The following is a 23,657-nucleotide window of genomic DNA, read 5'->3' as shown; positions in this document are numbered from 1 at the left end:
TTACCAGCAGTTTGGGTCATCTCTGGTATGCCCACAAACTTTGGAGGGGCACCCTAGATTCTGCCCTCGGGTCAAGGGGTCGTAGGCATTGCGCTGCCAGAATCAGATTGCTCTCCAATGGAACTAAAGCCTCTGAGACTTGCCTATAGATTGAGGCATCCGTGACATCGCAGAATTCATAGTCTATGGGGTGGTAAGTAACTTCCTCCTTATCAGTATAGTAGCTGAGGGTGTGCTGCATTAAAGTGGCATATGTGCTGGTGAGTACCAGATTTAATGGCGGGCCTGGAAGTCACCTATAGATTATGGGACACCAAGAGCCCAGGGCGACAAAAATGCAGGGAGGGTAGCTTTAGAAGCTGAAACCGTGTCGGATAGTTTTTAATTACGTTTCAATTCTTGTGATACTTTATTTAATAGGGCCCGGGTGGGTGGGAGGCGGTTGAGGAGTAAACAAGCATGTAAAGTGGGCGCAAATATGGCCTCTCCCTGCTGTGCATCAGAGGTCAACCGCCTTGAGTATTGGCCAGATTACGCGTCAAGCACGCAGAGTGCGTACAATGTTAACAGAGGCAAATGGCCGAAGACTCTGGGCCACAAACTCAGGGGAAGGCGGAAGCCGGGACCAGACAGAGGAATCAGAGGAATGCGGCCGGCCAGCAGACGTGCCCATCTATCCTACAGCAACACATGCAGGCGCCACCCAGCTGTCGGAGAACTGCACCACACAGCTCCAAACGCAGACAAAGCGGACAAGCAGCATGTAGAAGCTAGCGAGAAAGGACCCCGTGAAGAAAAAAAAAAACAAATGTGCAGGAATGGCATTACAGAAAACTTTCAAGTAGTTAAACATGGTACAGAGCCTAAACTAGTCTTGTGACTGCGAGGAGCAGCGAAGGAAGGACTTGGTGGAGGTTCTATGATGGCCTGATTTGTTAAAACTTTATGAACTGGACACCTAGTGTTCATGGGACTTGTAGTTTAAAGAAAAGAAAGCATAATCCTTGCCTCTGGTCCCGAAATAGAATTGCACTAAGTGCTTTATTTAAAAAAAAAAACGTGGGGGAAAGCAACAATTTCAACTGAGGGTGGGTGGGTAGGGAAAAAGCATCCTGAGCAACAGCGGGTCGGCATGAAAAAGCAACAAGTGCAATGAAAGGAGCGCAAACACTAGGCTAAAGCACCAACGGAGGAAGGATTGGTGGGAAAAATGTAACAGCTGCAACAGGGGGGGGGAGGAGGTAAGCAACAGCATAGATGGTCAGGAAAGTGAACGTGGACAATGAAGGGAGTGCAGACACTAAACAGCAGAAATGGAGGAAGGAAGGTTGGAGAGTGAAAAAAACAGTGGCAGCAGAGGGAAGCTCGATGGACATCGACAGCAGCAATGGAGGGAAGGTGGACAGGGGAAAAAACCATGGCAATGAAATATTGGTGGACAGACTAAGCAACAGCTGCAAAGGGGTAGATGTGTGCATGTTATGTTAATTGAATTTATAATACGCGTAGTTGCCTCAGCGATTGGACATCCAAGTGCTGAAACCAGCAACATTACAGGGTGGAGGATAAGTCCAGGGTGGAGGATAACTCCGGTTTTTATGGCCCTTCTAAAAGCCACATGATTCTGGATACTCCTGATGGACACCGGTAAGGAGTTCAGAGGGCTGACGTCCAGGCTTTAAAGATCGTCCCCCGGCCCTAGCTCTGGACTCTAGGGAAGCTTGCTAGATAAGACTCCATAGAGCACAGTGTGGTATATACAGTAAGAGCAGATCTGATAGAATATGGAGCGCTTGGTGAATAAAACTTGTGAGCAATGCATAGGGTCTTGAAGAGAATTCTCTTTTCCACCGGCAGCCAGTGTAATTTGGGGATGAGATTTGATACTGATATGACAAAGCGAAGTACACTGAGGAACGGAAAAAATACTACTGTCACATCAGGATGGCTAAAGCTACCTATTATCTGACAAAAATTGGGTTGGCGGAAAATTCCACTAAAGAACTTTAAAATATATAAGGAGATTTCCTCCCACGCAGTTACCGTCGCACCAGTGGCTGGCTCAGCTGAGTCATGCAACCAGATTGCGGAAAAAGTGGAGAAAATGTACTCCACCTTTCCAGGGCCGGGAATGAGGGGTGTGGATTTAGAGGAAAAGATTGGGGAAGTTGAGGTGGGCAAGAGATTGTATAACTTTACTATTCCTTCCCCCGAGTTCCTCAGAAGAATTTGTAGTAGCATCAAGTCAGGTTCACCCAGGGACCCTGCCTCACCCAGGGTGTCAGGCGAAAGTGTGGATATTCTGGAGCCCTATATTAGGCATGTTTTGTAGGTCTCATTTAGATCTCATACGGTGCCTGGTAGGTGGAAAAGGGGAATTGTTCTCCCTCTCCAGAAGAAGCTGAACATCAGCCCAGACATACTGGAAATTCTGCGTCTTCTCGCTTCTGCAATATATGGCCAAAATAGCTGAGAGAGTGGTCATTCAACAGCTGATGACCTTTTCTTGAGGAAATCTAGCCTCTTGCATCCATCTCAATCGGGCTTCCGGGCATTACATTCTACAGAGTCTGCATTACTCCTGGCCACAGAGTACATCAGAAAGGGGGCAGACGCTGGGCACACTATGGCCCTGGTTATGCTAGACATCAGCGCTGCCTTTGACACTGTGGCACATTACACCTTGCTGCAGTGTCTGAATAAAGGCAGAGTCTCTGGCCCGGCTCTGCAATGGCTGAAATCATTTTTGGTAGAGCGGAGCTTCCAGGTCAGACAAGGGACGCACTATTCCAAGGACATCAAGCTGGAGCAGGGTGTGCCCCAGGGGTCTGCCCGGAGCCCTACCTTAGTCAATCTATATGTCACCCCATTGGCTGAGATAGCGCAGGGCTTTGGAGTAGAGGTGGTCTCATATGCCAATGACACTCAGCTGGTGATCTCCCTATCTCGAGCGCCATAGGTGGCTGTGTAGGAAGGTGGATATCCGACTATGGTTACCCCCAACTTTGTGCCTAGTGTTTCGCTGGTTTTTGACTTAGTTGGCCTGGGATCCTGCTATTCAGGACCCCAGGCTTCCTGCTCTCTCTGTTAAAATGGACTCCATGTACCTTAGGTGCATTTACCAATTAGTACTGGGCCACCTTATCAGTCCTTGTACAGTATACCTTAGGTATCCAGGGCATAGGTGTACCCAGGGCCTACCAGGGGCTGAAGCATGTATTATGCCACCCCTGGCTGGCCATCTAAAATAGACACAACTGGCTGCAAGACAGCTGGGGCAAGGTGGTGTAATCACCCTTTGCTGTAGATTATAGTATACCTATATCTAACCCTAAAATGGACACATATATTCCTATCAGTCACTCCTATAGCAGGCCTTATCAATCCTGGAGGCAGAGTGCTTGGAATTATTTCAGATGGTGCTCTGGCATGAGCCGAGCCCGTTCCCAGCTTGCGGAACCAAGTCCCAATAGCTGTTCCATGATAACGCTTTACCATATACTCTTAAGTGCATTATAATCCTCGCAGTTAAATGCTAACTTTGGTATAACGTTATCAAAACATGTCGAGTAAGGTGTCATACGAATTGGAATACTACCCCCTCGCCAATTCTGGCGACGGGGGTAGCATTCCACCCTTCTAGAGGGACACGACATGTATGTAACTGAGAACCCCGGTTAAAGTTAACTCGAGCCTGGGCATCACAAAAGGGATGCTGCCACCACAGACAAGTCTGACCTGCTGCTGGGAGTCCTTCCAGCGAGGAAGGCTTGGACAAAGGGTTTCCTGCCTTGGGAGGTGCTAGCACCACCCCAGACAGGATTTTGTGTATTGGGTAGGACAGGCCTGAAAGGAATGAGACATGCCCGGGGCACACAAGGTTTCCTGTGCATACACCGGTTCAAACCAGTTCCTGGGGCATCCCTGCCCCAGCTCTGGCGCGAAACCGGACAAAGGATAGGGGGTGTAGCCACCCCCCTTCCTGGTCCCACCCAGGGGAGGGACCTAGTCCGTAGTGCAGCCCCCTTTAGGAGAATAAAGGTAGGAGCTGGTCCCATTCCAAATTAGATTATCCTGAACACATTCTACAAGAAGAAACTCTGGACTTCGACGTTCTGCTCCACAGAAGACTGAAGAATCTCCCTTGTGGGCAAGGAGTGTCCACCCTGCACAAGCAGGCACCATCATCGTCCAGCGGCTTCACTTTGTCGTCTTCCCTCGAGGATCCAGACTTCAGAGCCCGATGAGACCTGGACTCCCAGACCTCTCCGACCTCTACCTACATCTGCAGCACAGCTGAGATCCGTGGGTGCGACGAGACACGTGGGACCGGCCATCTTGAACGAACCTGCACTTCGCTTTCAGCACAACTCCCGAGGTAAACTCGACCAAGTGCTTTGGGGACTGAGAAGCCCCAGCCCCGAGCAGCTCCTGCACCAAAGACCAACCCTCCAGCATCCACGAGAGCTGCGTGGGGCCCTTCTGCTTGGTTGCTGCTCGACGCGTTGTCTGGTCACTTGCCGGCTGGCTAGTGGCCTCCTAGACGACGAACTTTGAAATCCTTGCTGCTGGTCTGGTTGCTCCAGACTAGCCCTTGCTCCCTTCCAAAAGAGGGGCACCCCGGACTCTCCTAGTCCGCACCAGACGCTTTCTCCACCCACCGCGTGGGGTGCCTTTGCCAAGGCCTGTTGACGCCGATTCCGGATCAAACACCGCCGACAGCGAGAGCCTGCGTGGGACAGCTCGTGCCTCCATCCTGGTCGTCGAAGACACCTCCTGGTCCACGTGGCTGCAGAGACAAGCTTCCACTCTTCACCTGATCGCGGCAACGACGACATCTGGTTCCTTCCTGGTTCCACTCCAGTCACTGGCTAGTGACTTTGAACATTGTCCCCTCTGCTTTCAGGTCCTCTTCTTCACCGATCCACCCTTGGATCGCACCGGACATCTTCCTCCTGGTCGCCTGCAGCATCTTTTCTTTCAGGCTCCATTGACTCCAACGCGAGAACCCGGCACACTTTGGCACCTAGGCACCTACGGCCCGTGGGTGAGGTAACAAGAGCATTTCGGTGCTCAAGGGTAGTTTTGTCCTAGTGTCCAGTTCCACAGTCGTTGTAGTCCTTACTAGTCAGGATTGTCCGTACTCACCTTTAACTTGGACTGTACTGTCCATAGAAGTTGTTACGCATCTCGCGTGTGAGTTCACTCTGCACACGCGTCCCGTGGGCCTCCTATTACTTACCGAAGGTGAAGATAGCGTAGTCCTAGCGAACCTCCAGCCTCTGGACAGCTCCATTCCTTCTATCGACTTTCACATTCCACTTACTTAGTATATGGTTTATCGTGCCCCTAGGGCACCATTGTAATTTTGTGCAACTTATCTTATTTTTCCTAAGAGATAGTCATGTGCTTAGCCCTCTGATCTCAAAGAGTTCAGAGGTGTTGGTTATTAATAAATATACTGTTTATTTTCATAACAACCTGTGTGGTGTCCTTTCATCTGGCATTCAAGGGGTTATATTGTGGTAAAACAGCTGGCTTCACATGCCAAAAGAGTTTAGCCTAAGACTGCTTTGTCCATGCTACCATTAGGATAGCTGGTCTATAAGGTTGACTTACAACCAATCACCATAAGGTTTGTTTGAACTGATACAAGGTGATCACTAGAACTAGTGAGCATCATATATCAGGCCAACTTCTCACATGCTGCCTCTAACTTCAGGGCATGCATGCAGGAGCGTGCCTCCTGGATGGCAAAGAACTGCCTGAAGTTGAATAGCAGCAAAACGGAGGTGCTCATGGTAGGGGGAAATGCATCTGGCTGGACGTCAGCTTGGTGGCCTGCTAGTCTGGGCCCCACTCCGGTTCCATGTACCCTGGCTAAAAATCTTGGTGTCTGGCTGGACCCCACTCTCTCCTATGAAACACACTAGACGTGTAGTGGGGAAACGTTTCGGAGTCCTCAAAAATGTGCGGAAAACAATGGATCTCCTGCCTATAGAAGCAAGGAAGACGTTGGTGCACGCCCTCATTACATCTCGCCTAGATTATGGCAATATCTTCTATCTGTGTGCTACCATGAAATGCCTGGGGAGATTGCAGAACGCAGCTGCGAGACTGGTACTGGCGCAACCTAGGAGAGCTGCTTCCAAAAGAGCCCTTGATGCTTTGCACTGGCTTCCAATTAGGAAGCGAGTGATGTTTAAAGCATTGTGCACATGCCATCGCATTATCCAGGACTCAGGACCCTCCTATATGAAGGACTTGGTCACCAGCTATGTGCCTGGTAGGTCCTTGAGATCAACTGGGACAGGCCTATTGATGGTGCCTAAAGTGAAGAAGGCCAGAATGGGAGGCAGATCCTTTCGGGTCTTGGCAGCTCAGATCTGGAATAAACTCCAGATAAATCTCCGGCTGGAGACCTCCGAAGTTAGATTTAGGAAGGCGCTTAAAACCCACTTGTTTTTGGTTTAAGATTTTGCTAAGGCCTTGGAGCTGGGTCGATGCCACTATCTCACCCTGAAAGAAATACTTTATTTTGATTTTTAAAAAATCATAAAAAGGGTGGGCTTACCACCATGCAAGCGACGTTTACATCGTAAAAGCAACACAAAATCAACTTTGAGTCAAGTTAAAAATTAAAAACATAAAATATGAACAATTAGCAGGGAGAGGTCTAAAAGAAAAAGAATGAAAGGAATGGTGTGTGTTCGTTCCAATGCACGTTATTTTTGACTCTTGATAAAAGGGAAAGAAGTAAAAGGTATGGGGGAATAATGGTAGTTCAAACAAGGGGCACGTTATTTTTAGCTCGCAATACAAAAAGACGACCATTTAGAGAGGAGGGGAAGAGAGTAGAAAAGTCCGTGGCCGGCCAAAGCCGGGCCTACTGTCCAGAGACCTCTTTAATTACTGCCCTTTTTTTCCAGCTCTGTGGCGGCGAGATTCAAAAAGGTTATAGTTTTACATGAGAGTTCTATCCAAGATCCACTTAGGCATCTTATCACCGCCGCCCTACAAGTTCTCACCTGGGCTTCTCTTAGAAGTGATTGAAGAAGTATTTTTCTTAGATTATGAAGTGCCTGACATATGCATATAAGGTGCAGTAAAGACTCTGCGCCGCTGCCAGAGGCGGCAGTCTGGAGTTGCCCACAACCGTAGCCATTTAGGAGTGAGGTCTTTGGACGAGAAGCAGCCCAGCCTTAAAAGGCTTAATTTCCTTTTGTAATGGTCCCTGAAGCATTCTTTCAAATATTCCTGAGGTTTTAGGTGGGTATATGACGGCAAAACGATCCAGGCATTGCTTTTGCCAGCCACTGCTGCTTTATCCATAAGTAATGATGCTAGTTTGACTGCTTTCTTGGTTATCAGCTTGAAAGCGGAATAAGTCATGGGCAAAAGCCAAGATTCTTCCAGTTTTAATGCCTCCAACGCTTGCCTCAAGATCTTATATGTTGAGTCTGGTAGCCCGGCCTGTTTTTCAACTTCTGTCCAGCAAAGGTGGGCCGGGGATTCGTCTGCTGCATCCCTCATGCGCCAATAATATTTGGCGAGTGCTCCTTGTCTTGCCGGGAGCTGGTTAGTAAGACCGAACTCCAAACAGATTTGAGCTTGCGAAATAGGACGCGGGATTGAGAAAAGATTTTTGAAGAGCCTGGATTGGGCGAGATTTAACACTACGGCGTCCCGGGTAGCCAGTAATTCAGAGCCGTAGGTTAGTGATGGCAGAAATTTAGCAGCTGATATCTTTAAAATGTGGCCGGTGGAATGACCGTTTAGTTGCTTTTGGACAGTTTTAAAAGCAAATTGAAGCTGCTTAGCTTTGGAATTGCCCTGTTCCAGGTGCTGTTTGAACTTTAAATCGGTGGTCCAATAAGATTCCCAGGTATTTATATTGGTCTACCTGGGTTAGAGGGGTAAAATTTATCTTCCAGACGAAATTTAGTTTTTTCTTTCTAGAGCCGCAGAAGCATAGGATGTTGTTTTTTATTTTAGATTTATAATCAATTGTGCATTCGAGAGGTACTGCGACAGTTTGGAGATCAAGCGTTGTAGGCAGATGTTTTTTTTTGAGAGGAGCACAATGTCGTCTGCATATTGAAGACATATTATAGGTGAGTGGGCCAATTTTGGTGGGTCTCCCTGGATGGTACATAGGTCACTTTCTAGGTCCGCGGTATAGATGTTAAAGAGGCTGGGGGCCAGTACGCAGCCTTGCTTTAAACCGTTGGTTGTATGGAATTTCCTTGTCAGGCATCGACCATCTCCTTTTTTCACTTGGACCCCAAGTGTGTGTAAAGCTCGATAATTGCTCCCAACAATTTTGGCGGCACGCCCCAGGCTTTCATTTTGGCCCAAAGATTGGATCTGGGCACTTTGTCAAAGGCCGCTTTTAGGACCAGAAAACAAGTGTACAGCGGGGTGGAGTAGAAGGTAGCTTTGTTAACAAGGAGGGTTAACGCGGATAAGTTGGTCAAGGTGCCCAGTCCTGGCCGAAAGCCTGTTTGTGTCCGGGGAATTATCCCTGTACTGCGGTGTGGTGCCGCGGCCAGGGCGACTGACGCTGGAATCTGGGGACCACTGTTCGATCCCCGGCTCCGGCGGCAGGTTAGCCCAGCACCATGTGACTCTGGGCAATAGCTCGCTTAATCTTCCCGACGGCCCCCAGCGCCGAAAGACCCTTACGGGTGATTGTGCGCTTTACAAATGTGGGCTTTACTTTCACCCAAGTTTCCAGTCCTAACAACAAGTTGGAAGCATAGATCTTGGCCTCCACATCTATTAAGGCTATTCTATCTCACCCTAGTGCGGGGACATGCCGAGATGGCGTAACCATGCGCTTTATAATTTCTTTATTATTATTATACTGAGCAAGACTTGGAGTGCAAAGAGTACGTGCCTGTGGAACACAATGATGGGACGCGAAAGCGAGAGAGAATTAAGGGGGAGCAGTAACTTGAAATGAGCTACAATCCCAAAATGATGCGATCCAGGCAAATGCAGCGCCACCAACCCCCATTTCCTGTGACGGTCTTAATCGGATCTCATGAGATACCGTATCGAACCCGGCACTGAGGTCAAGAATTAGAGCTGCAGAATTTCCCTCATCTAACGAACTCCGTAGATGTTCTTAACCACCAATAAGGCCAATTCGGTACTTTGGAGAGATCTGAAACCAATCGGAGAGGATTCCAATCTCATTAAATTCTATACATTTAGTCAGAGTGTAATTAACATGTGATTCTGTTGCTTTAGCCAGAAACGAGAGACGGTCCAAAGAGTTTCTTCAGCAGTGGTGCTACTTTGGCAAGCTTCCATGCGGCCGGTACTGTTGTCGTAGCCAATGAGAGGTTGATCAATTCACAACTTTTTTGGAAGAAGGTGTTTCTGAAATTTACCAATTTGATCAGGTTTCATAGGGTCCACTGGGGAACCAGATTTAATATTGTTGCATTGGATCACCATCTCCGACAGGGATAGCAAAAGTAAAGAGCAAAGAGGGGGCCACAAGGTTAATCCCTTCCTTCCAGTTCACGATGTCCGCCAACTTTTCCCGATTTGCTTTACCACTCATTGTGGATTTTTTTTACTAAATACTCTCCACCTTGTCGATGAAATTGTCATTTACAAGGGAGAAAATTGTCGGATGGGTTATTACTATCCCAATTTCTTTCTTCCTATTGCTTTTTTATTATTACAAATAATAACATTACAGAGTCACATCACAATGTACATCACATGTTTATAGCTTCTTCAGTTAAATCCATTCTGACATTTTCGCCATCTCGTCATTCTCTTGATTGATTGATCAGATTGTGCTTTATTTAGGTTTGCAATGTTCGGGTTTTCAAGCAAGAAAGCAGTTCACAGAAGTCTTTTGGACATGACCTTGCAGGGAATCCTTCATTTATCTTTAGAGTGTCTTTGCAATACACCATATCTTTTATCCATTTCTGGCATGTAGGTTTTAGTTTGCGGTCACAATTTATTGATATCCCACGCTTAGGCAGCAGTAAAGCTATTGCCGCTAGCTTCCTCTTTACTGGTGGTATTAGTTTTAATATGCCTAATACACAAACTTTAACTGGACATTTTAGGTCGCATTTCATGATAACCCGTCGTGTTTCCACAACTCGTTCCCAGTATTTACTAATTTTCTTACAATACCACGCTAGGTGCACAAAATCAGCATCTCTTGTGCCGCATCGTTGGCAGTTAGCATTTATCCTCAGGCCATATTTCTATAATTTCGCCGGTGTGTGATATTTAGTGTAGGTATTTTTTAGTGTATTATATGCAAATTTCACTTTGTGGTAAGCATTTTGGTTAGTGTGCAGCAGAAATGCCATTCGGCCTCAAGGTGTACCTAGCGCCCAATTCCAGTGCTCTGGTAGTGTCCTACGCCAGCTCCTTTTGCATTGCTCGGTATAATCTGGCTACCATATGCTTATTTGTGGTGCTGTTAATGATCATTTGCAATGGCGCTAGTGTGGGCTGTTTCGTTGGTATTTTGGGGTTACTATCCCTAATTTTATAAGCAAAATAATCAGTCCTAGATTTCTGCATTTGCTTATGATAGGCTTTAATGGATGCGCAATACTGTCTTTTTGCCTCTGGATCATAAGAGCGTATCCAGGTACGTCCTAGATACACAGTTTTTTCTCACTTGGGTCAGGGACTCCTTAAACCAATGATTGGTCTGCGTTTTTTTCCCTGAATATAAGCGTAGCACAAATACAATTATCAAGGGCATGTGTAAGTCAGTCTTGAAAGATAGTTTGCTGCCTGTTAGGGGGCAGCTGGGGCTTTTGTGCTAGCAAAAGGTCACTAAAATGGTCCACGTCTAGTTTAACACAAGATGGACGGAATGTTGCACACTGCCAAAACATTCACCCCCAGTCACAGATCTGGGTTTAATCCACTGTTATTTTGCTCACCAAACCACCCCAGTTCAGACATGGCCACATGCAAATCAGTCTTGACCCTGTGCCTCATGGGAACAGTCCAGCCCGAACTGCCAAGCCATGGCTTTCCTGGACCGGAATCAAGCATCCTAGGACCGGTTTCTGGCTATCAGCCGTCTTCAGCCAGGATAGCTGGACTCCAGTGGCTTAGTGTGTAGTTTGTGCCATGGTCGTTTCACGATAGAGAGTGCGAGGCTGATGTGGCTCGCCTTGCCAGCGTAGGGGCCTGGAGATAAGCAAGTGGTGCGTCCAGGCCATTGGGAAAGACCTTCAATGCGGGCAAATTAGAAAATACCAGATCTAACAGATGGCCTGCCACATGCGCAGAACCAGACATGCATTGTATCAGCTGGCATTCTGCTAGAACATTGGTGCTGTAGGAGTAAGATTCCTTAAAAATAACTGCAAGCCCCCCCCCGCCCAAGCTTTACTTAGTAGCAGGTTTGTGAAACTCTTCATACAATGAGACTTCTCAAAATACAGTCAGCACTGGTTTTGTAGTAACATTCACATTACTTTTTCAACACAGAAAACTATAACTGTTCAAAAATTCTTGTAATTACTTTATAGTTTAAATCTTTTATTGGGTTTTCAAAACAGGAAAAACATAGACCACATTTCCCCGTCAGATGCGATAGTGTTGGCTTTTGCATTAAAACCCCCAGGGCATACGGTAACAATTATGTTGACAATGACGTAAGTGGAGGATTCTTGCAGCGGGGAAACCCAGTCTGTAACCCCTTCCCACCCCCCCTCCTTGTCCACAAAGCAAAGGAATAAGTAAAAGAACATCACCACATCCCTAACGGTAGGCCATAGGTCAAACATCAGCCCTTAGTCTTGCGCCTGTGCGGCCGGACCTTAGGTTCCTAGAGTGGTGTTTCTGCAATGCGAAGCAAGCGTAAATAGCGGGGACAGCTCAGTTCCCTAAATTCCCCCTTGAGGAGAGTCAAAAATGGTCGCCAAAGTGCTGTGAATTCCTCTCCCCTACCTTCTTTGGCCAAGGTTAACTTCTCCATCCCCAAAATCATCCACAGCCTGTGGAGCCAGCCGGTGTATGGGGAGGTTGAGTGGTCCTCCAGTGCGCTACTATGTTCTGGACGGCAGCCCCCAGCGCTATCGCTATGAGCCTCCTTCTAGACTTCAGGGGGTACATCAGTGCATTGGAGAGTTCAAGCAAAATATAAGCGGGGAATCTGGTAAGTTGGGTGTCCAAGTGGGAGTCTACCTCATCGAGGATCGAGTTCAAATAGCGGTCACAGCTCCATAGTAAGTGCTCTAGTGTGCAGAGTTCCCCGAATCCCCTCCAACAGCGATCACTAATGCGGGGATCCCATCGGTGTAGGCGGTCCGGTGTGTGGTACCAGTAGGTGGCCACTTTGGTCAGGGTTTCTGTGAGACCAGTGTGGTAGGCCGAGTGCCTGGCTCTATGGTATATGCCTTCCCATTCCTTGTGTGTGAGTGGTCTCCCCAGGTCCCTCTACCACCGGACCCTCCCTGCGTTGTATGTGTATAAGTTGGTGAGGAGGTGCTGGTACAGGTCATAGATCAGTTTTTTTATCTGAGGTGCGCGTGAACAGCCACTTTTCGTACGGGGTGAGGAAGCGCTGTGCGCCGGGTTTGACCGTCGGCTGTAAGGCCCAGTGGCGGACCTACAGGTAGGGCAGGCGGTCTGCCTCTGGTATGCCATAGTCCTCCTTCACCTTCTGAAAGGGAAGGATGCCGTTGAGATCGAACAGGTGTCCCAGTTCTCTACAGGGCGAACGTCTCCAGGCAGCAAACGCCTTGGGGTCCAGACCCGGGGAGAAGTCAGGGTTATCGAAAAGTGGAGTCATCGGGGAGGGGGAACGACGTGAGGTCATGTTTAACCGCTACTCTGTCCCACACGTCCATCACGGTGCTTTGATCTGTGATGCATAGAGATTGGGGGCCTGTGACATCGCGGTAGAAATGGAACCCCCCTGAAGGGGCCTGCCCGCCACAGCTTGGTCTTGAAAGCCAATGCTTGCCCAACTCCAGCCGGTACCACTCCACGAGGGTGCGGAGCTGCGTCGCTTGATAGTATAGGGCGAGGTCAGGCACCCCAACTCCGCCATGGGGGGGGGGGGGGGATTGCGATCGCATGCTTGAAGCGCAGGCGGCGACCGTTCCACACAAAGCGTGCCAGGTGCGACTGTCCACTGGAGCCAGCCCGTGGGGGGGTGCAACGGGAGGGTCGGAAACAGAGGATCTGTGGCAGCTGAGTCATTTTAACAGCCGCTATCCGTCCAAGCCAGGAGAGCGAGTGTCGTTTCCACCTCCGGAGTTCGTCGCTGAGTCGCAAGCGGAGTTTGGTATAATTGGCTTCGGTAGTGGCCTGAACGGTAGGGGCCAGCAGAACTCCCAGATAGGGGATAGTAGTGTCGGACCATTGCAGATCAAACTCGCTTTTGGCCTCTACGAGTGTGTCTGGTGACAAAGATATATGTTTAGTGCCTCGGATTTCTCCAAGTTAATTTTAAAACCTGAGGCTAATGCGAAGGTATGAAGCTCAATAAAGAGCGCCCGGAGGGATTGCATCGGGTTTGTCAGGGAGAGCAGGATGTCGTCCGCATACAGACTTATGCACGTCACCACCGTAGGGATGCCTTTGATGAGGTTATGTTGCCTGATCCGTTGCGCCAACGGCTCCATATAGAGGGCAAACAGGATCGGGGAGAGCGGGTGCCCCTGCTAATTGGAAAGCACGGGGAGGTATGCCCATTGACCCGGACCGTGGCATTAGGCTGGCAGTAGCAGTTCATTATGAGATTACGGAGCGTCTCTCCCATCCCGGCCCGCTGCAGCACCAGCTCCAGATATGGCCAGTGCACTCTATCGAATGCTTTTTCGGCATCGATAGTCAGCAACATTCAGTCAGGCCGCGCCCGCGACCCGGCCTCAATGAGGTGGAGGACTAGTTTCGTATTGTCGCTGGTCTGTCTTTGGGGGATGAAGCCTGCTTGGTCAGGTTCCACCAGCTGCTGCATATAAGGCGCCAGTCTATTCGATAGGATGCCCGTGTAGAGCTTGAGGTCAATGTTTAACAGGGAGATCGGCCTGTAGGAACTACACAGGGTGGGGTCACGCCGGGCTTGGGTATAACCGATATCGCCGCTTCTAACAGATCCGCGGGGATAGCACAGGGCTGGTTGAATGTATTGAAGAGATCCCGCAGCAACTGGGCCAACTGATGGCAGAGGGTTTTATAAAAGGCCGCCGAGTAGCCGTCAGGGCCCGGCGATTTCCCCAGTTTGAGGCGAGATATCGCCGAGATCACCTCCTCTAGCCCAATGGGTCGATCAAGGAACTCCGCTTGTGCCTCATTCAAGGACGGCAGCTGCGCCCCTCCTATGTAGGCTTGGCCCGTCTGCGTGTCCAGCGGGTCTGCGGCGTATAAGTTGCCGTAGAAGTCCCCAAAGGTCGCGGCGATGGCGTCGTCGTCAGTGACAAGGTCACCCGGACTAGGCCTGATGGTACGAATGCCCTGACTTTGGCGTTGCTCCCGCAATTTACTCGCCAGGAGTCTCCCGCAGCGGTCCCCCCCAGAATAATACGCGTGTCGTAGGTTTAAGGCTGCGTATTCGGCCACATCTTGGTCCAAGGCCTCTAACATCTTTCTCTCCTTACAGAGTTGGCGCCACGCTCGGGCCGCCCCGGTGCGCTGATGCATCTGCTCCAGCTCCGCCACACGCTGGGTGAGTTCCGCCCGCTTCTGAGCACGGTCTCTATTGTTAGCTGTGGCGATGGAGATGAATTCCCCACGGAGGACCGTCTTAAGTGCGGCCCACTGGGTGGCCTTGGTCGTGTGTGTTGACATTATGAGTAAGAAACTGGGCGATGGCGGTTTTGATCCTCTCCACTATAGCAGGGCGTCTTTGGCGCCAGTGCCGCTGCGGGCCAGGTGTGGGTGGGAAGAGAAAGGAGGCGAGCACCTGAGAGTGATCCGACAGAGGCCGGGAGGACGTCGACATCCTTTGCGTGGGGCACCAGCTGTGAGGAGCATAGAAAATAGTCAAGTCTTGCGTAAGACTTGTGGGCGGCTGAGTAGCAAGTATATGCTGTGGTTTGTGGGTGGAGGTGCCTCCATAGGTCAACAAGGCCCAGGTCGCAGAGGTGAGTGTGGCCTATCCCGGAAAGCGTCCCAACTTGACCACTACGTTGGACTGAACAATCTGCTTTGTTATGGAAGACTAAGTTGAGATCGCCTCCTAGCAGCAAGTGTGGTTGTGTGTTAGCTGTGGCCGATTCCAGTGCTGTGTGTAGGAATTTCTCCTGTCCTTCATTGGGTGCATATATAGTGCCCACTAAGAGTGTGTGCCCGGCAATGAGAAAGCGGTGGACCAGTAACCTGCCCTTGATCTCCGCTTCCTTCTGCATAACCTGCCCTTCAAAGGATTTGGACACTAGGATCGCTACCCCCGCTACTTTCTAGGTTGCCGACGAGAAAAACTGCAGAGGGAAGGACCGCGACGTAAGTCGATGCTGATCTTTGGGCAGTAAATGCGTCGCCTGTAGGAAGCAAATATCTGCAGCCGAGCGCTCCAGGAGGGAAAGTATCGCCCGGCGTTTGATTGGGTTATTAAGTCCCCTCACATTGAGAAAGAGGATAGCCAATGGGCGAGACATCCTAAGTGTTTAGCTGGGGCGGCGCCGCGCTGCACTCTATGTGTGGTGTCCAAAGAAAATCAGAACCCCCCCCCCCCCCATCAGCAGCTGAATACAGCTACGACTCAAAACAGTTGGATCAATATCCTCCTGGACGTGAATCAATAGGGAGAAAAGCCATCAATCAGGAGCAGAAAAGAAAGCAGATCTAAAATAAATAAATAAATAAATGCCATCCAACCATGAGCAAGGGGCTCTCCCAAACCCCACTCCAGGGGTGTGTAATGTATTGAAAACCACCGGTTTCCAACAGACATCTGAAGCTACCTGTAGAAGAGACCATATTAGAGTGAGCTGGTGGGAGAAGGGAGTGCTTACCTTCTATAGAGTGTGCTGAGAGAGGTCTCAAGAAACAGTGCTGATCACAGAAAATATAGCATAACAAAAAAGGTATGAATTAAAGAGCAGGGGTCTGCTCATTCTCTTGCGGTCTGCTTGACTGAAAGTCTGAGAAGCTCAACCTCTTTGGTAAGTCGCACCTTGGAGTGCCTTCACCCTTTGGCTGGAGTTCAGGTCGCATACTCTTTCCAAAAATAAACAAGCATTAGAAATGCAATCGGGCTCGGATTTATTTGAGTTTGAGCTAATGGCATTGTAAATGGCAATGTATTGTTGCTATGTGTTATGGAGTGTGTTCATGTGGTGTGTAGTGCCAGTGATTTCATTGTGAGTGTGAGAATATTGCACCGTTACTGCCTGTGTTGTCCTTCTTGTGAGTGTGAGAAGCTTGCACCTCTGCTGCCTGTGGTATCCTTGTGAGTGTAAGAAGCTTGAACTGCTGCTGCCTGTGATGTCCTTCTTGTGAGTGTAAGAAGCTTGCACTGCTGCTGCCTGTGATGTCGTTGTTGTGAGTGGGAGAAGCTTGCACCTCTGCTGCCTGTGGTCTCCTTGTGAGTGTAAGAAGCTTGCACTGCTGCTGCCTGTGGTCTCCTTGTGAGTGTAACAAGCTTGCACTGCTGCTGCCTGTGATGTCGTTCTTGTGAGTGTGAGAAGCTTGCACAGCTGCTGCCTGTGAGTATGAGAAGATTGCATTGTGCATCTCTGTGCTGTGCCTGTTCTTTATAAGGGACTCTTGGTCTGTTGCTGCTACTGCCTTGGCACAGTACCTGCTGTGAGTGTTAGTGGAGAGTGTTAGTGGAGAGTGTTAGTGGAGAGTGTTAGTGGAGAGTGTTAGTGGAGAGTGTTAGTGGAGAGTGTTAGTGGAGAGTGTTAGTGGAGAGTGTTAGTGGAGAGTGTTAGTAAAGAATGGAGAGTGGTAGTGGAGAGTGGTAGTGGAGAGTGTTAGTGGAGAGTGGAGAGTGGTAGTGGAGGGTGGTAGTGGAGAGTGGTAGTGGAGAGTGGTAGTGGAGAGTGGTAGTGGAGAGTGGTAGTGGAGAGTGGTAGTGGAGAGTGGTAGTGGAGAGTGGTAGTGGAGAGTGGAGAGTGGTAGTGGAGAGTGGTAGTGGAGAGTGGTAGTGGAGAGTGGTAATGGAGAGTGGTAGTGGAGAGTGGAGAGTGGTAGTGGAGAGTGGTAGTGGAGAGTGTTAGTGGAGAGTGTTAGTGGAGAGTGTTAGTGGAGAGTGTTAGTGGAGAGTGGAGAGTGGTAGTGGAGAGTGGTAGTGGAGAGTGGTAATGGAGAGTGGTAATGGAGAGTGGTAGTAGAGAGTGGTAGTAGAGAGTGGTAGTAGAGAGTGGTAGTAGAGAGTGGTAGTAGAGAGTGGTAGTGGAGAGTGGTAGTGGAGAGTGGTAGTGGAGAGTGGTAGTGGAGAGTGGTAGTGGAGAGTGGTAGTGGAGAGTGGTAGTGGAGAGTGGTAGTGGAGAGTGGTAGTGGAGAGTGGTAGTGGAGAGTGGTAGTGGAGAGTGGTAGTGGAGAGTGGTAGTGGAGAGTGGTAGTGGAGAGTGGTAGTGGAGAGTGGAGAGTGGAGAGTGGAGAGTGGTAGTGGAGAGTGGTAGTGGAGAGTGGTAGTGGAGAGTGGTAGTGGAGAGTGGTAGTGGAGAGTGGTAGTGGAGAGTGGTAGTGGAGAGTGGTAGTGGAGAGTGGTAGTGGAGAGTGTTAGTGGAGAGTGTTAGTGGAGAGTGTTAGTGGAGAGTGTTAGTGGAGAGTGGTAGTGGAGAGTGGTAGTGGAGAGTGGTAGTGGAGAGTGGTAGTGGAGAGTGGTAGTGGAGAGTGGTAGTGGAGAGTGGTAGTGGAGAGTGGTAGTGGAGAGTGGTAGTGGAGAGTGGTAGTGGAGAGTGGTAGTGGAGAGTGGTAGTGGAGAGTGGTAGTGGAGAGTGGTAGTGGAGAGTGGTAGTGGAGAGTGGTAGTTCTATAGCCTGTAGATATGCTCTGCCATCGCTAACCTGTATATATGCTTTGTCATCGCTAGCCTGTATATATGCACTGTCATCGCTAGCCTGTAGATAGTGGAGAGTGGTAGTGGAGAGTGGTACTGGAGCGTGTAGAGTGTTAGTGGATAGTGTTAGTGGATAGTGTTAGTGGAGAGTGTTAGTGGAGAGTGTTAGTGGAGAGTGTTAGTGGAGAGTGTTAGTGGAGAGTGTTAGTGGAGAGTGTTAGTGGAGAGTGTTAGTGGAGAGTGTTAGTGGAGAGTGTTAGTGGAGAGTGTTAGTGGAGAGTGTTAGTGGAGAGTGTTAGTGGAGAGTGTTAGTGGAGAGTGTTAGTGGAGAGTGTTAGTGGAGAGTGTTAGTGGAGAGTGTTAGTGGAGAGTGTTAGTGGAGAGTGTTAGTGGAGAGTGTTAGTATAGAGTGTTAGTGGAGAGTGTTAGTGGAGAGTGTTAGTATAGAGTGTTAGTGGAGAGTGGTAGTGGAGAGTGGTAGTGGAGAGTGGTAGTGGAGAGTGTTAGTGCAGAGTGGAGAGTGGTAGTAAAGAGTGGTAAGTGGTAGTGGAGGGTGGTAAGTGGTAGTGGAGAGTGGTAAGTGGTAGTGGAGACTGGTAGTGGAGAGTGTTAGTGGAGAGTGTTAGTGCAGAGTGGTAGTGCAGAGTGGTAGTGCAGAGTGGTAGTGCAGAGTGGTAGTGCAGAGTGGTAGTGCAGAGTGGTAGTGCAGAGTGGTAGTGCAGAGTGGTAGTGCAGAGTGGTAGTGCAGAGTGGTAGTGCAGAGTGGTAGTGGAAAGTGTTGGTGGAGTGTTAGTGGAGAGTGTTAGTGGAGAGTGTTAGTGGAGAGTGGTAGTGGAGAGTGGTAGTGGAGAGTGGTAGTGAAGAGTGGTAGTGAAGAGTGGTAGTGGAGAGTGGTAGTGGAGAGTGGTAGTGGAGAGTGGAGAGTGGTAGTGGAGAGTGGAGAGTGGTAGTGGAGAGTGGAGAGTGGTAGTGGGTGTTGTAGTGGAGAGTGGTAGTGGAGAGTGGTAGTGGAGAGTGGTAGTGGAAAGTGTTGGTGGAGAGTGTTAGTGGAGAGTGTTAGTGGAGAGTGTTACTGGAGAGTGTTACTGGAGAGTGTTACTGGAGAGTGGTAGTGGAGAGTGGTAGTGGAGAGTGGTAGTGGAGAATGGAGAGTGGTAGTGGAGAGTGGTAGTGGAGAGTGGAGAGTGGTAGTGAGCAGAGTGGTAGTGGCCATCTGAACTGCCTGTGGTCTCCTAGTGGATGTGAGAAGCTTGCACATCTGCACATCTGCTGCCTGTGAGTATGAGAATATAGCATTGTGCATCTCTGTGCTATTCCTGTTTTTCATTGTTGCAAATGTGGAAGTTTGCAGCTCTGCTGCCTGTAGTCTCCTTGTGATTGTGAGAAGCTAGCACTGCTGCTGTTTGTAATGTCGTTCTTGTGAGTGTAAGAAGCTTGCACAGCTGCTCCCTAAGATGTCAACTGCCTGTAGTCTCCTAGTGGATGTGCGAATTTTGCACTACTGCTGCCTGATCTATTCTGCAGTGCGCAGCCTTGCACCACTGCTGCTTGTGATGTCATTCTTGGGAGTGTGAGAAGCTTGCACATCTGCTGCCTGTGGTTTCTTTGTGAATGTGAGAAGCTTGCACTGCTGCTTCCAGTGGTCTTCTTGTGGCGCTGCAGTCGCGTGGGGCAAGTTGTCAGTGCAGCCTGATAGCTTCACTTCGCCGGGTGTGCAGACTGCACAAATATTGGCTGTTTTGCCAGAACACACTGAAGTGCCTCCTTTAATGTCCCGCGCTCCTCGTATAGCTCAGTGGCAGCGTGCGCCTGCTGCACTCGCGTGTGGCAAGTTGTAAGTGCAGCCTGATATCTTCACTTCACCCAATTTGAATAAAAGAGGGGACTGTCTCAGCATTTTATCCTTTTTATGTGGATAAAAGAAAAATAATTTTTTTATTGCGAAAATATCTGTTAAACTGTAACATATTGAAAGGAGGAGAAAACAGCAACACTGAACTACTGCAATGGGGCTGCACTACTGCACCCTGTAATGTCGTTCTTGTGAGTGTAAGAAGCTTGCACAGCTGCTGCCTAAGATGTCAACTGCCTGTAGTCTCCTAGTGGATGTGCGAATTTTGCACTACTGCTGCCTGATCTATTCTGCAGTGCACTGCCTTGCACCACTGCTGCTTGTGATGTCTTTCTTGGGAGTGTAAGAAGCTTGCACATCTGCTGCCTGTAGTTTCTTTGTGAATGTGAGAAGCTTGCACTGCTGCTTCCAGTGGTCTCCTTGTGGGTGTAAAAAATTGCACAGATGCTGGCTGTCATTTCCTTCTTGTGAGTGGGAGAAGCTTGCACCTCAACTGCCTGCGGTCTTTTTGTGAGTGTAAGAAACTTGCACAACTGCTACTTGTGATGTGCTTCTTGTGAGTGGGAGAAGATGGCATCAGAGCTGCCTGTGGTCTCCTAGTGGATGTGAGAATTTTGCACTGCTGCTGCCTGATCTATTCTGCAGTGCACTCCCTTGCACCACTACTGTTTTTTATATCTTTCTTGCGAGTGTGAGAAGCTTGCACATCTGCTGCCTGTGAGTATGAGAATATAGCATTGTGCATCTCTGTGCTATTCCTGTTTTTCATTGTTGCAAATGTGGAAGTTTGCACCTCTGCTGCCTGTAGTCTCCTTGTAATTGTGAGAAGCTAGCACTGCTGCTGTTGGTAATGTCGTTCTTGTGAGTGTGAGAAGCTTGCACAACTGCTACTTGTGATATTGTTCTTGTGAGTTGGAGAAGATGGCATCTGAACTGCCTGTGGTCTCCTAGTGGATGTGAGAAGCTTGCACATCTGCTGCCTGTGAGTATGAGAATATAGCATTGTGCATCTCTGTGCTATTCCTGTTTTTCATAGTTGCAAATGTGGAAATTTGCAGCTCTGCTGCCTGTAGTCTCCTTGTGATTGTGAGAAGCTAGCACTGCTGCTGTTTGTAATGTCGTTCTTGTGAGTGTGAGAAGCTTGCACAACTGCTACTTGTGATATTGTTCTTGTGAGTTGGAGAAGATGGCATCTGAACTGCCTGTGGTCTCGTAGTGGATGTGAGAAGTTTGCACTGCTGCTGCCTGATGTATTCTGCAGGGCTCCTCTGTCTCATCATCCTTCTTGACTATGCAAAGAACAGCTGCCTGGCACTGAAGCCTGATCTGTGCTAATGTAATATGCAGGGCTGCTCTGTGTCTTCATCCTTCTTGCGTCTGCAAGAAGCAGCTGCCTTGCACCACAGCTGCTTGTAATGTCTTTCGTGCGAGTGTGAGAAGCTTGCACGTCGGAGTTGGAGAAGATGGCATCTGAGCTGCCTGTGGTCTCCTAGTGGATGTGAGAAGTTTGCACTGCTGCTGCCTGATGTATTCTGCAGGGCTCCTCTGTCTCATCATCCTTCTTGACTATGCAAAGAACAGCTGCCTGGCACTGAAGCCTGATCTGTGCTAATGTAATATGCAGGGCTGCTCTGTGTCTTCATCCTTCTTGCGTCTGCAAAAAGCAGCTGCCTTGCACCACAGCTGCTTGTGATGTCTTTCGTGCAAGTGTGAGAAGCTTGCACGTCGGAGTTGGAGAAGATGGCATCTGAGCTGCCTGTGGTCTCCTAGTGGATGTGAGAAGTTTGCACTGCTGCTGCCTGATGTATTCTGCAGGGCTCCTCTGTCTCATCATCCTTCTTGAGTATGCACGATGCCACTGAGCTATACGAGGAGCGCGGGCCATTAAAGGAGGCACTTCAGTGTGTTCTGGCAAAACAGCCAATATTCGTGCAGTCTGCACACCCGGCGAAGTGAAGCTATCAGGCTGCACTGACAACTTGCTACACGCAACTGCAGCAGGCGCACGCTGCCACAGACCTATACGAGGACCGCGGGAAATTAAAGGAGTCACTCTGCTGTCACTCTACACTCACTGTCAATCTGCACTCACTGTCACTCTCCTGTCACTCTGCACTCACTGTCACTCTGCACCGCCACTCTGCACCGCCACTCTGCACTCTGCACCGCCACTCTGCACTCTGCACCGCCACTTTGCACCGCCACTCTGCACCGCCACTTTGCACCGCCACTCTGCACCGCCACTCTGCACCGCCACTCTGCACCGCCACTCTGCACCGCCACTCTGCACCGCCACTCTGCACCGCCACTCTGCACACCGCCACTCTGCACCGCCACTTTGCACCGCCACTCTGCACTCTGCACCCCCACTCGGCACTCTGCACCGCTACTCTGCACCGCCACTCTGCACCGCCACTCTGCACTCTGCACCGCCACTTTGCACCGCCACTCTGCGCCGCCACTCTGCGCCGCCACTCTGCACCGCCACTCTGCACTCTCCACCGCCACTCTGCACAGGCCGGTGCCTCAACGACTCACAGCGCCGAGAAAGAGTGGCAACAGCACTTGACAGAAGTATGTGCTGTGTAAGGCGGGAGCAGTTTGAAATCTGCCTCAGCCTTTCATCATTGTGTGTGACATATCAATGGAAATTCCAAAACGCGTGCCCTGAGCTCCACTACTCTCATGTCCACAGTTCAAGTGTTTTCGTGTGTGTGCTTAAATGAGGCCCCCCCCCCTTTATTTTCCAGTTGTACTCGGAACCGTCTATGCTTCCGATGAACTTCCACTATGATGTGTGACCCTGGGCATATACGTACGGCCACCACGTCTGACATTAAAATAGTGCAGAGTTTGCATAGCGCTTACTAAGGCAGATTTCAGTGCTGTAATTAAAAGGTGCTATTTCCTCGTGCACACTGTGGTAGTCGGGTGGTTTGATGGGATTGACCACAGCGTTTGTTAATTCATGTGGTTCTGTTTTTAGGTGTATTCTTTGCTGTGTGACTGTATTTGCTGATGAATGTTTTTGTTAAGGAGACGACTGCTTTCGACATAAGTTTTGTTAGGTTAGAATTTGGCCAGTCTTGCCTAGGCAGTAAATATTCTGTGCTTATTCTCATAAAGTGCAGGCAGTGCTATGAAATTCCAGAAAAAAGCTTTGCACATGGGTGTGGTGGGTGGGGGGGGGTTGTGAGTATTTGCAAATGTGTTATGGTGGTCACAGAAATAGATTAGTTGTTAACGAAGAGCAGCTTTGCTTGGGTTATTGGAAAAAAACACCAAATAAATTCTGACCTGAAATAAAGAACAAAATAAAGAATAGAGAAATACGCACATACACACCACGTACACACACACACACCAATCACAAAACAATACGTGCATCCACATGAACTACACACACGCACTAAATGTACACTACTTCATATGCACAGCTACACAACACACTCAACCATTCACACACCAATTCAAACAGATTTCACGCCTATCTCTTTGTCTTTTGTTGTGATAAGGAAACGATTGCAAAAACACAGCGATATAAAGCAGAACACAACAAATGTTTTGTTTTTTAAAAAAATGTTAAGTTACATAAAGTAAAAAAAAAACAGACTCTCGAACACTCTGGGCCTCATAAAAGTTAAGAGAACATCTGTTGTCCGTTAATTACTTCTAATCTCGTCTTGTCAGAGTGGTGTCAAATTCCTGGCCTGTTTCCTGACCTCAGGCTTCATGGAGACAGGGTAAACAGTTACAAAGCTTTCTTTTCCCACTAACTGAGATCGACTTTTAAACAAGCATTTACAATGCAATGGTTTTGCCTTTGTTAAAGTTAGAGCTATT

At 49.1% G+C, this 23,657-nt stretch overlaps 1 protein-coding gene across 1 annotated transcript in view; it reads right to left on the bottom strand.

Moving 5' to 3' along the window:
- Positions 1–23,657, bottom strand: part of SOD1 (superoxide dismutase 1) — an 82,720-nt gene that overhangs the window by 27,811 nt on the left and 31,252 nt on the right. The gene's annotated exons all lie outside the window — the stretch shown is intronic.

This window comes from Lissotriton helveticus, chromosome 8, assembly GCF_964261635.1.
Source record: "Lissotriton helveticus chromosome 8, aLisHel1.1, whole genome shotgun sequence".
Classification (NCBI taxonomy): domain Eukaryota; kingdom Metazoa; phylum Chordata; class Amphibia; order Caudata; family Salamandridae; genus Lissotriton; species Lissotriton helveticus.
Note: the sequence above shows the minus strand (reverse complement) of the source record. Positions and strands in the feature narration are given on the sequence as shown.